Genomic DNA, 17,336 nt, shown 5'->3' with positions numbered 1-17,336 from the left:
TTGACAAATGAAAGTAATGAGTGTCATTCCACACATAGGAGCACTGGATCAAACTGAAAACACAAAGACTCTTCTAACTCTGGGCAAGTAGAAAAAAAAAAAAAAAGACACTAACATTTTATAGATTAACAGTGTGCTGCCAAACTAACCGCTTCATTTCAAGAGTATAACACAATGGTCTAGAAAATGTATTGATTTTAATCAAAATCATAAACCTTTATTACATCTCAAGACTCTTCCCCTCTTATGCAGGATGAATGCATTCTTATGCTTTGCTTAATAACACTTTGGAAGCTAGAAATAGCATAAATACTCTTTTATAATATTTTCTCCCCTCATGTCTTATACAAGTTATGCAAAATGCATTCATAGTCAACTATTTCTCATAGATCCTCTAATTTATATACTGTATTATCACCTCTGAAATGATGCTCAAGGTGTGTAACGCCTCTCTAGGATCTGAAGAATTAAAAAAAGCTTACTAAAAATAGAAGAGACCAAAAAATAGGTCAAAAAAGTTGCAAAGTTATAATCTCCACCTTTTTCATCATCTTTCTCCTGCTGCAAAGAATGCCTTGACAAAGATAAAGAGACATGTCCTCCAAGGTAATATCACTTTACATAAAATATTCTAATCTTTGATAATTACCAGCCTTTCTCGACCCCTAAATTGTATCACCAATAATATAGTTTGAATAAAACTCCTAAATTTTGTTTAAGATTTAACTAAATCTGATCTTTTTTCATTTCAAAACATATTTTGGCAGACTAGCTATAATTTAATACAAAATCAGTACTTACAAAGCGATAGACAATTTTCCAGGGACTTCCCTTGTATTTGTTCTTTGTATATTTCTAAAAATCTTATTAAATGGGACTGCTTCTATTTTCCAAATGAGAGCTAAAGCTCACAGACTGAGCAGTAACTATTTTGATCACAGCTTAAATACTCTGAATATTTGTTGGTAAATAATCTGAATATTAAACAAATTAATGATAAAATCTAAAACCTGCTTTACAAAGCTCACAATATTATTAAGCATAATACAAATGTTTATCAATTATTGTTGCTTGCAGAACTGTACATGATTTCCTTCTTAGTGAAACACCAATTTGAATAGAGAAAAGCAAAGAAAATCTGTACCAGTACACCGAAATTAGTTCCTTCCTTTATTTTGTATAGATTTAGATAGATTTACAAAGACACAGATAAACAATATTTCTATAAATGGACTGTCTTGTCTCATCACGGTTTGATTAGAGTTTTTCAGCTTTACAAAAATATGCAAGTGCTGTGCGTTCAGTAGAAATTATACTTTTAATTTGGATCTTTTCTTGGGCTTAATGTTATGACATTTTCTCATGATGCTGGGCAGCAGCAGCAGGCTGCAGCTTCATGTCAGCCACATGATCATGAGAGGAAACAAATGACATTCTTGAGTGTTATGTACTGTATTGCTTAGCTGTGATTCCAGGAGGTTAGGTGTTCCAAATGCATTTTCGACTTAAGGTATTTTCAATTTATGATGAGTATGTAAGGACATAATCCTGTCAAAAGTCAATAAACATCCATATAGTTTAGAATATTCTAAACAGTCACTGTATATCACTGCATTGGGAATAAGTAACTCCATGTCTTTTTCCCTAATGTCTGAATCATGTTGTATTATCGGATAAGAGATGGGTTTGGCTGGGATGAGACAAATCCAGGTGGTTCCCTAATGATTATCATGTGCACATATTGCCTACCACCTGCTGAATATTACTTCATTCTGCTCTCTTCTGTAATAGCCCTTTAACCACAAAATTAAGAATATACTCAGAGGTGGACAAGTGGAAACTGAGCACATATTATTCCAAATTGTTATTATTTCTCTCAAATTGGCTTGAAGGCATTTCACTATTTAGGGACCAAGGGCTCATACATTTGCCTAGAATACAGGATCAAGCAGAGTTATAATTCTCTCTCTAATATCAAGAGTGGTTGCAATTTCCCTATAAAATATGTATCACTTTACTGGAGAGATATCAAACAGCTAACATAAAAGACTTTTTATGTGATTGGACCCTGTTTTATGATTCTGTTGAAATGATCTATTAATTTAGGCTCACCTATATAGTTTGGATTCATAGAAATGAGATGACTTGAGAATAAAGATAAAACTAATCAAAAAGTTAACTGGCATTTAGATTACATGCTTCCATATTTTTCATGTAATTTACCAAAAATTTGCATAAATATATAGAATGTTCACTTTGTGTAAGGTATAAACACATAATTAGAGCCCCTTCAGGTGGTTTTGAGTTAGATACAAAAGTAAATGAACATATTTAAAATGTAATTTATATAATCTGTTATGAATTATGAATTACAAGCACAATAATATAAATAAAATCATATATTGACAAATATAATCAGCAATAAATTTTTGTAATCTGTTATTAGATTTTCTTAAGTATTATATGACTTTTTTCTTAAATTTTTGTTATTTGACCGAGTTAGACAGTGAAGGAGAGAGACAGATAGAAAGGTCTTCCTTCCATTGGTTCACTCCCCAAATGGCCACTATGGCCAGAGCTATGCTGATCTGAAGCCAGGAGCCAGGTGCTTCCTCCCGGTCTCCCTTGCGGTTGCAGGGACCCAAGCACTTGGGCCATCCTCCACTGCCTTCCCAGACCACAGCAGAGAGCTGGACTGGAAGAGGAGCGACCGGGACTAGACTGGTGCCCATGTGGGATACTGGCGCTGCAGGCAGAGGATTAACCAAGTGAGCCACGGCATAGTCCCTTATGATTTTCTGTATTATTACTCTTTTCTAGATTCTGGTGGAAGACCAAAACACAAAGCTATTTGCCCTCAAGAAGATTCCAATCTAGAAAAAGATGGAGGTGTAGAAGCAGATGAGAAGGAAAATACAGCACCCATGGGATCTCCCACAGACACCAAATTCTCAGATGTCCAAGTCCCTTACATAGAAAATGGCTTTTCAGATCTTCATATAACCTTTGCACATCGTGTCGTATACTTTTGATCATGTCTAGATGGCTTATAATAGTTAACATAATGTAACTGTTACAGATACCTCCTATACTGCATTGTTTACAGAATAATGACAAGAAAAACATCTATGCACTTTCAATGGAGGCACATTTTTTTACAACTATTTTCCATCTGCTATCTGTTGAATGTGTAGATGAGGAACCTGAAGATACAGTGGGGAAATTTTACAGAATTCACAATTCATTCAAGGCAATAGTGCATTCATTACTAGGATATTACTGGGATTTCCTGGAATCATACAAGTTTAGTATGAACATGATTGTAATTCATATTATTCAGTCCATCAAAAGGAATCACCACTAAACTATTGAATCTTCAACAAAACCAAGTGAAGGTCATATAAACTCTTAAGTCATTGGAAATTTAGGAAATCATGGCCTCTAAGATGGACTTTGGGTTGCCTGCTCGAGAGACAGATTTACTCCTGATCATTTTAAGTGAAATCTTTAAACAAATGAATATTCAGAGTGTTAGCTTCATTAATAAATATTTGCATGTTATGCCAGTATTATCTCATGCTAATTTTCCTAAACACTGAATACCAAATTATTCAAGTAAGTTAAAAACCAACCATCCACCATGATCCTAATTATTTTGTGAACTTACCTACAACTGAGATGCAACACTTGGGATGCAAGCACCTGCTGAACACTGTGATGAGGAGGTATCTGTGCCTTGGCATATCTCCAATATTTAATTAACCCGTCATCTTTTATTAAGTCTGCAAAGCATCTACATCTTGTACAAGTTCAACATGCTAATAATATTTCCAAGTCAAACCTAGGATTAATTTAAAGTTTGTCCAATTATATGGATAATGACTATTTTTTAATTTATAGTGTTTTTCTTCTTATGAGGGGTTTTGCCATTCTTATGGTTAAAGTCTTAGCAAGTCCAATTGATAGTAATTTTAAATAGGTTAAGAAAGTAAAGCTCATAAGGGTGAGATTATAATTCACTTGTGTATTACATTTGTAATTATTCTTTGCAATTAGGCCCAAAATGTTAAAGAAATTTAAGTGTTTTCATCAACATTTTGTCTAAAACATCCAGAATGAAACACAGTTGAATTCAGTGTGCAGATATGGCATGCTACGGTGCTGCCCTCATACAATGTGAGATCTGGTACCGTCTCACTAGGGTTCAGTCTCACTAGAATATTTATCACTATTTTACATCTCTGTGTTTAATTACTATTCCTCATAAATATTATATTTCAGGAGTTCATGACTTGGCACCCATTTACATTCAGGGCCTCTGCTCTGGTGGCATAGTATCTGATTCAGATATATGCTTCTGAGCAAGATAAATTTACAAAGTAAATGCGTAAGTCATTTTTCTTAACATTTCTTATTTTGCTGCTTGATACATTTTTGTGAAGCATAGTATTTAGAAAAGCTATATTACCAGTGTTTTCTTAGTCACTGCCGTTTCTGGACCAAAGTTTCTTTTTATTCATTTAAATGCCTATCAGTAGTTCTGTAGTAGTAGTCCCTTGAAAAGAACTAATTTCCACTTGCTACTCCAGACCTATTGGACCAGAAAAGTAAACTGATCGCAGTCTTTTCAGGACAGGAGACAGGGATCTCAACATTCCACTGGAGACTTGTGTATGACTCATGAATGTGCAGATTTTCCAAGGCAGACTGAGGTTCTGAGGCTCGGTAGTTTGTAAAGAAAGAGGATAATTGAACTCACAGTTTTGGAGGGACGCTGCTGGCTCTGACAAGGGCCGCCTTGGCTGCAAAGCATCATGGTGAACACACCTGCAAGAGGGAGATGTAACATGATAAGCAAGGAGCCAAAGAGGTGGGGGAAGGGCCATCTGGCTCCTTCATAACAACCCTCTGGAGAAAAAACCTTCTGCAACCTCGTCAGAACCTCCTTCTGAGGTTCCATGAGAACTCTCTTCACCCCTTCTAAGGGCACAAATCCAATAACCAAGTCACCTCCAGCATGCTCCAGCTCTCCAAGGCGCCACCACCTCTTAACATCATTGTGCTGGCCACCGAGCGTCAAGCACATGACACTTTGAGGGACACCCTCAAACCACAGCATGTGTTTCAAATCATTTACTAAATGAATGTGTTTTCTAGATAATAACAAATGCCTCTAATTTAGATCTTCAATAAACTAAATCTATTAATCGTTAGTTCTGCCGGACTTTCTAAGATGCAGAATTACTCAGCAGATTTTTTTTTAAATTAGGATGCATATTAGAAAATTGAAGTATTCATTAGGTGGAATTAAGCTAAATATTCATCTGCTCATCAAATCACATTGTCCTCTGGGTTCAGCAGACTTTTAAGGGTCCTACAGATTGATGGCAAATAATTACGTGCTTAGAAGGCAAATAATGAATAGTGTTGGGCAAACAATTTCAAGAATTAATAACTAATAGGAATTCAAGGATCACACCTGCTTTAGTACTACCCACACTAGGCTTATTTTACTGTAAGTCATAGAACTTTCTATTCTTATTGAGAAGCAGATATTTTCTTATTAGGTTGTGCACATAGAAGAGGAGAAAAGCAACATTTAGACTCTAAAAATATGTGGCCATTTAAAAAGATTTCTTTACCTTGAAACAATAGATCTTAAGAGGGACACATGTGCTGGTAAGTTACAGGTAACGAGTACAGTCAGAATCATTTACTTATTTTATTTGAGGACCAGAGAGACTCAGAGAAGAAGGGAGAGAGAGAATGGTAGGGAGAAGGTGGGAAGAAGGGATGCGATTGGGAGAGAAAAACTAACATAAAGAGCTTACATCAAGTAGTTTACTACAAATATACCCACAATGCAGGGTTAGGCCAGGCTAAAGTCAAAAGCCAGGAAATCCATGCAAGTCTCCACATGGGTGGTAAGGTCATATATTCCTGAGTCAACAGGTGCTACCTCCCAGAATCCACATTATTAGGAAGATGGAGTCAGGAGTACAGCCAAGGACTCAAACCCTCTGCTATGGCATGGGGGCATCCCAAGAGGCATCTTAATTACTACGTCCAATACCCACCACTAAAATGAGAATTTTGATTGAAAATTATGAAAAATTATTATTTGCCCAGTACAACTTATAAAATTCCTGACAAGAAATTCATCATTTATATATCATGTTATAATATTTAACTATGCTTCCTGTTTCCTTTCCAATTTCTCACAGAGAAAACAATAGTTTTTGTCATTTAAGTACATTTACATAATATTGTTACGAATAATATTTGAACTTATCTTAGAATTTACATTCTTTATATGTCAGGTAATGCAAGCCTAACAAGCTGCATCTTTACTATAATATTTATTTATTTTTAATTTTTTTTTATTTTTTTACAGGCAGAGTGGACAGTTTATCTAGAAAAAAATTGAAGATAAAACACCTATAATTAAGAAAATCATCAATTTTGTATAGGATCCAAGGTAATATTAATTAATCATTGGTTATAACCTGAGCTTGTCAGTTCCTTTCAAATCACCAAGCATTACTTTTGCAAGCATATCTTCACATTTGTATCTATCTTTATCTATTTGAATGCATTCATTTGAGTTGAAACTAACTTATTTAACAGTTAAAAAGAACTACACTTTGCCTTAAATGATTTTAATGGTAAGAAAAAAGAAAGAGACCACACTCTTTACACAGAAAGCCATGTCACTGCCAATAGTTAAACTATGAAAGATCAGTAAACCTTCCTGACTTAACTCTAGCTAACAGAATTTAAATGTTTCTGTGCATCTCCCAGATACTCACCTTAGAGAACAAGGCACTAAGGACAGCATTTCCAGAGTTGTAGGCTCTTGGTCCCTCACAAATCAATCTCCTTCAGGGAGCAACTTATCCAAGTCATGCGCACACATCGGATGCCTGTCAGAAGTGAGAGTGCGGGCCCAGCCTCATGCCCCACTTTGATTCTGATGGGCCAACCAACGTGAGATTCCCTGTGGGATATGCCAACACCATTGCTGGAAGTGCAATGCAGTCTCTTCACTCCCCTGAAGCCTGCTTCCTTCCCTCATTATTCCAGTCAATATCCCCTGGACTTTTTGCATGCACGTCTCTGCCTCAGGTTCGGTTCTCCAGGGAGTCCAATCAAAACTGCCTTCTGTGTTGGAAGAACGAAATAGGAGCTGGTGTGGTGGTGGCCATCTTATACTCTGGTCCTCAGAGTTTTCCTTGCAGGAGAAAACAGTGTGTGTAGAGATGTTTGCACTTTATCCGTAGGCAGAACAGTTAACTTAGGGGCACCTGTAGAGACCATAGGTGAAATGACTTCAATTCAATCCCTAAGGCAAGAATGTAAATCAGCCATCTGGAGGGAAGAAAATGTGAGGCTTAGGGTAGAAATTCTCAGTGTGCATGTGGTTGAGCACCACGAAGGCAAGTTTTTCTTTGCTGAACAATAGTAAATAATGGCATGTTAAAATTCATCAGTAAAGTTAGAATTAACTTTTACCAGCAGAAAATGTCTTTATGACACCAAGTCAAATGGAAATCCCAATTGTTTTAAACTAATGCTCTACTAGTTCTGAACATACTCTCAGTTTTCTCTTAATATGTGTTACTCTGTCACTGATTATGTAGGTGCAAGCTCTCAGAACAGACAGCAAAGGGTTAAGGAAAAATTACAGAACTTAAAATTCAGAGAATGTTCTATCAATTTTATAAGTCTTCTCAATTTAGAAAAGTAGTTTGAGTGTAAATCTAACAGAAATATACAGAAGCATAGTACAAGAGCCCAAAACCTAGCAAAAGCAAGCCTCCAGCTGAGGGAAAGCAGGGAGAAAAGTTGGCAGCTGCTAGAATGTACGGTTTATGCATCTTGAGAGGGGAGCCTTGGACTTCATGGGGTCTCTCTTAATTACAGTGTCAATGTCATATTTCTTTTCAAATCTCTCAATTGTGTGCTTCTAAACATGTTGACTACAAGTTATTTATTTATTTTAAAGGCAGAGAGACAGAGATCTTCTATCCATTGATTCACTCCCCAAGTGCCAGTCAGAGCCAGGGCTGGGGCAAGTTAAATCCACAAGCCTACAATTCAGTCTGGGTCTCCCACATGGGTGGAAGGGACCCAGTCACTTGTGCCATCACTTCTTGCCTCCCAAGATGTACATGAGCAGGAAGCTTGAATAGAGAGAGGAGCCAGGATTTGAACACAGGCATTAGGTTGGGGATGCAGGTGTCCCACGTGAATCTCAGTGGCGCCTTAACCACTGCACCTTGAATGCTGTGCCAAACATCTGCTCCTTCAGTGACTAATATTGTCTGACATTGGTCCTGGACAGCTATACAATCAACTTTTATAAATAATCTGTAAACAAAAAGGGATGTTTTTCCCCAAATAAGCAACTGATCATAATAAGAAATACCTCTATAGAAAAGTGTTCATGAGAAATCAAACAAGAGAAAAAAAGTTTTAAAAAATGATCAGATTAGTCCATTTTAGTAGATTTCAATAGTTCAAGTGTATGTTTTGAATTTCATTGTTTTCTGAAAATTTGAATCTATTGCATTTAGACTAAGGACAATGTTCCTGCATTATTATACATAGGGTGATCACAGTGACAATTCAATTTATAATGTCATGACTAATAAAACCTTTCTGTAGGTTTAAACCTAACTTTAAACCAAAATCCTTTCAGCATGTATATCTGTCATTCCTTAAATATTTTTCTAAAAATACTGTATTTCTTAAAAATAAATATCTCAGTGGGCTCCCTTTTAATGAATTCCTAGGGTTGACAGTATCAGTAAGTTCAGTGGCTACAATATCACACTGTTTAATAGATACTTTCCAGCGAGGATATAATAGTATTTCCCTTCCTTCCCCTGTGGACCCTCACCTCCATCTACATCCATTTTACTTAGATGTTGTTTTTGCTTGCTCTTTGGCCCAAAGTTCATACCCTCAGTGAGAATAAAGACTAAATAACTAGATGACAGAAAAAAAAAAAAACTCTAGAATTAAATCCTACAAATTTTTGTGCTTTGACTCATAGGATCTATTACTTCCAACAGTCATAGAATTCTTGTTTTTCTTTTAAGTATACCAAATGACAATACTCACCAGGAATTTAAATGGAGAAAATTTACATATGGATCACAAGCTACTAAAAAATAACAGTTAAATGCAACATGTCCAGAGGTATTCTGTTCATTCAGCATACTGAAAATAGACAATTCGTTAATAAAAGATCCTACATACAAATAGAGAGGAAATAGTTTTTACTATAACCCAGAAAGCACTAAATACTTTGATTTATTATATGTTTTTTATTGCTTTTCTGCCTGTATTCATTTATTAGTTCAGCAAAATAACACACAGATGCAGATTTTAGGCCTCATTCTATGATACATTAACATGTTCCATAAACAGGTACATGCACACCAAAAAAGAAAAAAAAAAAGTATTACTTTTGAAACTATAGAACAACTGTGAACTATATATTGTCTATTCCATTAAATCATAATTATATACTCATCCTAAGTAAGGAAACTGACAGGGACACGAGTTTCTTTAGAAAATTAGAATTATTCCATGAACAACCTATGCGGACATTTCTCAGGTTGAGGAGCAGCTATACAGTAAACTGAGGACACTAACTAATTATGGTGACTTTGAAGAAGGCATTAAGACAGTAAGAGTTATCTTGTGCCTACTATTTGAATCAATTATCTTCTTGAATACTTATTAGAGATGAGTGCGACCTCAGAAAGACCACATAAAAACATGGTTACATTATTCTTTCAGCAGTTACTTCAAAAAATTATATACAATTAATTTGTCAGAGCTATTTTGTTTCATGTTAATTAAATGCCTAGATTTTTGTTCTCATATGAGATTAGACTACCAGCATTAGTTCAACTCCATTCTAGAAGACTGCAATACAGTGTTTATTACTTATGTAAATGTGGCTAATTACACACCAACTCAGTTATCTTATTTATTGCATTTCAATTAGTATCCTTTTAATAGTCACTAACTCTTTAATTAACTCACAAGAATAAGAGGTGTCTTGTTAAATGTAAATTAAATAGATTTAAATAGACACTAGATTACAATTGGTAGATTTACTGCTAATGCTATAGAAAACTGTTGCTGGAAGTTTTAAATGTATTCAACCATCTGCCTTCCCCTCTAGGCAAGAAGAAAATACTATTTTCCTTGGCATTCCCTGTAGGCTAAAGATGAAACCATGACAAAATACAAATATGACAGGTCTGTGTTTTGTTCTGGTTTTGCGAGAATGTATTAAGTGTAATTTAGAGTTTTGCCTTATTATCCATGACAAATTCTAAACATGTGGGAAAGTATAAAAGAAAATCTTTCTTTGGTGTGGAATACCTTCTAAAACGAATGTTAAAAGGCTTACAAACAATCCAGGACCACTGATACATTTATCCAGGGTAGAAAGGAACAAAGTACCCCAGCTCCTCCCTAAACACTCCCTTGTCACCTAAGGAGGAAATTAATTAGCAGGGCAGCACAGTGGCAACAACGTGACTACAGGGGAGCCAGAAGGTCAGCGGGCTGACACTGTAACCCAGTTTTGTTAGCATTAATGTCTCTGCTTTAGCCTGCTTATTTCTCAGAGGCCAAATAAAGGCTTAGTTTAGCTGCAGAGCAAAACTACTTTCATTTAATAGCAAGTTTTATTCCTTGTAAAGGGAATTCAAGAGCATTTCTGGATTTTGTTATTTATGCTTGGGGACTGAAAGCATCTGTCACTCTAAACACAGGAAATAGATAGAGCAGGAGTTCCTGCATATTCCTTTGCTATTTTCTTCATGCTTTGCCTTATTAAAAGGAGCAATGGAGAATAAAAAGTTTAAAATACATGTGGTCCAGTGTTTGGGTACTTCTTATTTTAACAGAATGACACAAAATAAAATGACATTGCCATAAAACTCTGAATTTTTGATACAAAATTCTGGCTTTTTCTTTCAAAATAGGAAGATTCAAATTTATCTTTTTAAATATTTATTTAATTATTTGAAAGATAGAGTTACAGAAAGGCATGGGGAGGGAAAAGGGAGAGAGGGAGGGAGGGAGGGAAAGAGAAAAAGAAAGAAGCGAGTGAGCTCTTCCAATGCCTATATGGGATGCCTGCATTGTAAGTGGCAGCTTTACCTACTACGCCAAGATTCCAATTTAACAAATGAAATAATAATGATTTAAGCTAACAAAAACAACATCATTGTAATCCATAAGCTGTACTTTGGAAATTTATATTCATTAAATAAAAGTTAAAAATTAAAAAAAAAATTAAAAAATAAAATAATATGCTAAATTGATCTTCTGTATATAAAGATAATTGAAAATTAATCTTGATGTGAATGGAGGGGGAGAAGGAGGGAGAGAGAGGAGTGTTGTGGGTGGGAGGGAAGTTATGGGGGGGGAGCTATTGTAATCTATAAGCTGTACTTTGGAAATTTATGTTCATTAAATAAAATAAAAAAAAGTTTATATGCATATAAAAAAATTCCAAATATATTAGAATTTTGTAAAAAAATGCCTTTATAGTAAAACAAATGCCTTTATAGTAAACAAATGTGGTCTATGTGGTATCATTTATTAGATATGTGTTAAAATTTGCTTTATGGACCAATTCTTATAAATATTTCACATGAATGGATAAATGAGTGTTCTTTAACAAAAAAAAATTTTCTTAACTTCTCCAAATGCAAATTCTTCAGTTTTTTCAATGAATATAATAACTATTGATATATCAAGTTTACTATGAAGATCAATCAACATTTTATAGGAAGATTATTATCAACTGTTTAAAGCAATATTGTTGATATATTGTGATTGCTAAATAAATGGTAGATGTATCTGTCAAAGCACTGAAAGGTCATGTTTGCATCAGTGACAAAAGCATTTTTGAGGATGCAAATAAAAAATATGAATATATGTTACTATTTTTATACTTAAGGATTATTTCCTAGGTTGAAAGTAACAGTATTCACAACATTGTTTATCCTGAGATTATGCAGTAAAAAACAAAACTAAACAAAAATCTGAAATTCTTATAAGGATTGGATGTACAAATAGTGTAATCTTTATAAATTATTCTTATTTTTAACATGGATGACACCAACAACCACCTTAGGGAATTCATTGCCTTTGATATACACAGTGTTTATGTCTCTCCAGAATCCCTAAATTGGGAACCTAATCCCTAAGCTCACAACACTGGCTCCTAAAAATGCATTTCAAAATTTCTTAATGGAGTAATATTTCATGGATGTTATCTTATCAAATAATTTACAATTAAAAATTCTGTGATTCTCCTCTCCTTAATCTGAACAACTTAAAGAGTTTTCTCCAACAAAAGGATGATCCATGATTAGCAGCAGATTTATCTCATGATTCATTTTTGACACTTATGATGGGTGATTTTCCTGCATTTTTAAATCTGAACTGAATCTTCAAGTTTTGAATATCACAAATTTCTGTAGAACAAGAGTGACTTTGATCATTTATATAGTCAGAAATCTTGCTAGAAAAGGTGACAGTAAAGTTGGATGATTTTAATCAGTGCAGTTTATGACAAGAAATAGGAGCTGAGTAATCTGGAACAGATAATAAACACACTCTCTAGGTAATACTCTTTTTTTTTTTTTTAATTTTTTGACAGGCAGAGTGGACAGTGAGAGAGAGAGACAGAGAGAAAGGTCTTCCTTTGCCGTTGGTTCACCCTCCAATGGCCACCGCGGCTGGCGCACCGGAATGATCCCATGGCAGGAGTCAGGTACTTATCCTGGTCTCCCATGGGGTGCAGGGCCCAAGCACTTGGGCCATCCTCCACTGCACTCCCTGGCCACAGCAGAGAGCTGGCCTGGAAGAGGGGCAACCGGGACAGAATCCGGCGCCCCGACCGGGACTAGAACCCGGTGTGCCGGCGCCGCTAGGCGGAGGATTAGCCTAGTGAGCCGTGGCGCCAGCTGGTAATGCTCTTTTATGAGACTGTTTTTAAGGAAAGGGAAAACCTGTCATCCATATTTTGCATAGTTATATAGTAACTACTCATGCTGTCTTTGCAGGGTCTGAGGAAACAAAGTAGCTTAGAGAGTTACAATTTGGGAAATCTCTAATACTGATGCACAAGCCTAAACTGCTTGCTTTAGCCAGGTCACTTAAATTTGTAAAGTGATGAGCACTTTAAACACCTACTAAATATCCATTTTCCAACTTTCAAGGTTTAGTTGATGAAATGAAAATGAGATAGCAGAATTACTAACAAATTTAATATGCCGTCATCTCTTTTCATTCCCTTTAGTAGAATCTCAGCATTTTTTTCAGCAGTTGCCTTTACTTCTTAGTGTAATAATCCTGGAAGAAATTGAAATTTAGAAAATCTGGCCACCTACCTACTATTGCATTGATTGCCACTTGATGACTTGTTGAACAAGTGGGCTTCTTTATCTTTCTGCGTACATCACTTCTAAAGCTGCCAGTGTGGATAGAAGATGGAAGAAAGGGATTGAAAGATGGAAGAAAGCAGGATTTTCTTCTAAGATGGAAGAAAGCAGGATTTGACAGATTCACGTGATGGAGAGGAATGAAATAGGAATGGAGACATCTTGTGAAAAATGATTTTGCTAGAACATAGCTTAAAGACATAGTTACCAATATATCTATCCTTGGTAATCAGGATAGTACGCTGCACTGGACAGCTCACTGTAGTAAGTTCAAAATATATACTCTCTTTATTTGACTCTACACACATCAAAAAGACCTGATGGGGGCACAATTTATCCCACTATGAAGTAGATAATTGTGAGCCAAAGATTTATAGGTAAAGGTTAGGGAGGAAAAGTGATGTATTTTATCATGGCTGTCCTTTTCTGATCATAATATTTATCAACATTTATTTAGGTAGTGTACATGATTCATTTCTCTCTCTCTCTATCCTCCCTCCCCTCACCTTTTTGCTGGTCTCCATGGCAACTACAAGGGACAAAGGTCATGGCTTCTCAGAGCATTTTCTCATGTAATTGCTCAATTTTCATAGCTTTCAAGCTGTTAGTAGTGAATAGTTAGGTTATGTCCCCTTACACTATCTATCATGGTTGTTTGCTAACTCTCCATTTCAAAATGACCTTCGAGAAGCTTAAAAATTTGGAAGCTGTCTACACTTCTGCAGTTTCTATAGTCAATATGGAAGTAAAATGGAACAGGAAATTTTTTAAGTGCAGTATTCAAACATTCATACAGAAACAAAATAATAGTCTTAATGATGGTTCTTTTTCAAGTAAACACATTCAAAAATTGTTAATATTGCATTCCCTCAGGTGAACACAAAACACACATGGATTTCATGCAGTGAGAAATATGTCAGAGAATACAGTTTGGCAAAGAAAGGGAATAGGGAATCCTAAAAAGTTATTTGTATCATTTGTGCAGGTGATTATTGTGACATAGTCATATTGTTCTCCTAAATTTTCTGCATCAATTTACTGACTATAATTCATAATATATGAGGACATTTCTTTTTTCTTTTTTCTTTTTTTACAGGCAGAGTAGACAGTGAGAGAGACAGAGAGAAAGGTCTTCCTTTACCATTGGTTCACCCTCCAATGGCCGCTGCAGCCAGCGCACTGCGGCTGGCGCACTGCGCTGATCCGAAGCCAGGAGCCAGGTGCTTCTCCTCCCTTGTCCAAACTGTCGAGGAAGAGTTTGCTGTTTTATTATTTTTAGTATTTTCTTTTTCTACTTAATACCATTGGTTGAACTTTTTTTTTTTTTAGATTTTATTTCGTTATTTGAAAGTCAGTTACACAGAGAGAGAAGGAGAGGTAGAGAGAGAGAGAGGTCTTCCATCCGATGGTTCACTCCCCAATTGGCCTCAATGGACAGAGTTGTGTCGATGGGAAACCAAGAGCCTCCTCTGGGTATCCCATGTGGGTGCAAGGGGCCCAAGGAATTGGGCCATCCTCCACTGCTTTCCCAGGCCACAGCATAGAGCTGGATAGGAAGTAGAGCAGTCGGTCCCAAACCAGTGCCCATATGGGATGCCAGTGCCGCAGGCCAGGGTGTTAACACACTGTGCCACAGCTCCGGCCCCAGTTGAATTCTTTATTTAACAGAGAATTATTCTTAGGCATTTAAATCCAATTGAAAATTGACCCCTGTTAAAATAAGAGTGGGGATAAGAGAGAGAGGAGATGTACAGTTTTTGCACACGTTTCCTCAGACTTATCCCTTAAGGGTAAACCTAAAAACTTGACATGCGACTCCAAATCCCATTAAGTTGGCAGATACCAATGCTACCTACTAGTTAAAGTGATCACTTTAAGTTCATAACTGATCATAAAGATATGATTAAGTGTCAAAGGGATCATATAAATATGACCAAGTGCCTGCTGATAATAATAGATAGAATTAAGAAGGAGAGAACGATCCAAGATGAGAAGCAGGCCACACAGCAGACTCATAGAACGACAAATGCCCTAAATAGCACTCTTGGCTCAGAAGCAACCCTTTAGGCATTCGGATCTGGCTAAAAAGACCATGAGAGCATTTCAGGCATGGAAAGCCCAGATACTATGGTGAAAAATGACCTAAATGAAAGATCTCCATGAGATCCCGGAAAAAAGAAGGGGCCATCAAAGAAGGAGGTACCTTTCTCTGAAGGGAGGAGAGAACTACCACTTTGATTATGGTCCTGTCTAAATAAGATCGGAGTTTGTGGATTCAATAGGCTTCCATAGCCTTGGCAGCTCAGGACAAGAGCCTCCAGTAATCACTGATGTCATAAATAAGAGTGTCAATTGTTAAATCAACAACGGGAGTCACTGTGCACTTACTTCCCATGTAGAATCTCTGTCCTTAATGAGTTGTACTATGAGAATTATCAGTAAAACTAGTCTTCAAACAGTACTTTATACTCTGTGTGTCTGTGTGTTTGCAAACTGTTGAAATCTTTACATAGTATAGAGTTGATCTTCTGTATATAAAGATAATTAAAATGAATCTTAATGAAAAATGGGATGGGAGAGGGAGTAGGGAGGTGACCTGGTTTGGGGGTGGGAGGGCAGGTATTAGGGGAAGAACCACTATATTTCTAAAGTTGTACTTACGAAATTTATATTTATTATATAAAAGCATTCTATAAAAAATAATTTAAAAATAAGTAAAACTTTATTAAGACAAGAGCATTAGAACATTTCTTTCACACTATGAGACCCACTGCAAAACTGCTAGGCTCTGGCTCTGAACTCAAGGTCATGATTCCTGGTTCTTTATTGTTTACACTTAAAATACAAAATTACCCACAGAAAAGCAACAGACATTTTTAATTCAGAAAGATGAAGTCATACTTTCTTGGTCACATAAATTCTTACCACCTGTCAAATTTATCTTCTTTGACTATTCTCTATCCGACTTATATTAACATGATCAAATATGCTTTGAGTGCAGTGGTATGATATATGTATAAATAAAATATATTTTAACACTTATATTAAATGCATTGCATTAATACATTTTGATGGCCTTTGACACAATTAGTGTTACAAGTCAATTGGATCAGTAAGTTAGTGTTACAGAGCTAATTATTCAATGGAATTCTTTTTCCTTCAAATAATTCTTTTAACTAGAGGCTTACTTTTAAAGCTTTATGGCATTTTTTTCATTGAGCAATATAAAACATTTATTTTTAAATAAACTTTGTGAATTAAAACAAGGAAGTAATAAAGATATCTTAGAATAAAGATCAGAATTACATTGATCTCCAAAGGGGAAATCTTATATTTATTTCTATTATTGCATTAGTTCCTAAAATTTCAACTAAAAGTTTCAGGATGCATGCATTGTTCCAGTGTTTTCCTTTGTTTTGTATCTGCCAATTTAAAGACACCTCTCTATTTTATTCTAAATTTTCTCTCAATATTGTTTTTATAAAATACAACATTTTTTTCTACTCAGAACTGATTAATTACTGGACAGAAATTGTATTGGTGCATTTGCACAACAAAAAAGCTACCCATTAGCATGAATTTTCCCCTCAATAAGTAAATCTATCATATTATTCACCTTCAATGTCCATAACCCCAGCAGGAGAAAATCACCCACTTTCAAATTAAATTTAACCTTTCAAAGTATTAATTATTTATGCAACAATTTCCTTTCTGACTATTCACATGCAGTATTACTCACATGCATTGACTTCTGTGACAATGAATAATTACAAAATAGAAGCTGAAGAAATAGAATCCTCTGGGTTGGATTGGTTTTAGAATTGCTATTTTAGTTCTTTTAACTAGATGGCA

At 35.6% G+C, this 17,336-nt stretch overlaps 1 long non-coding RNA gene across 1 annotated transcript in view; it reads right to left on the bottom strand.

Annotated features, from left to right (window-relative positions):
- Positions 1–610: 610 nt before the first annotated feature.
- Positions 611–17,336, bottom strand: part of LOC127483206 (uncharacterized) — a 35,387-nt gene continuing 18,661 nt past the window's right edge. Inside the window, exons 2-3 of the long non-coding RNA XR_007909275.2 lie at positions 6,810–7,304; positions 611–4,827 (exon numbers count right to left, since the gene is read on the bottom strand). This is a non-coding gene — a long non-coding RNA (uncharacterized lncRNA). The remainder of the gene's footprint in view (positions 4,828–6,809; positions 7,305–17,336) is intronic.

The sequence above is a fragment of the Oryctolagus cuniculus genome, chromosome 8 (assembly GCF_964237555.1).
Source record: "Oryctolagus cuniculus chromosome 8, mOryCun1.1, whole genome shotgun sequence".
In the NCBI taxonomy this organism is placed as follows: domain Eukaryota; kingdom Metazoa; phylum Chordata; class Mammalia; order Lagomorpha; family Leporidae; genus Oryctolagus; species Oryctolagus cuniculus.
The sequence above is the reverse complement of the archived record's forward strand: the minus strand, read 5'-3'. Positions and strand labels throughout refer to the sequence as shown.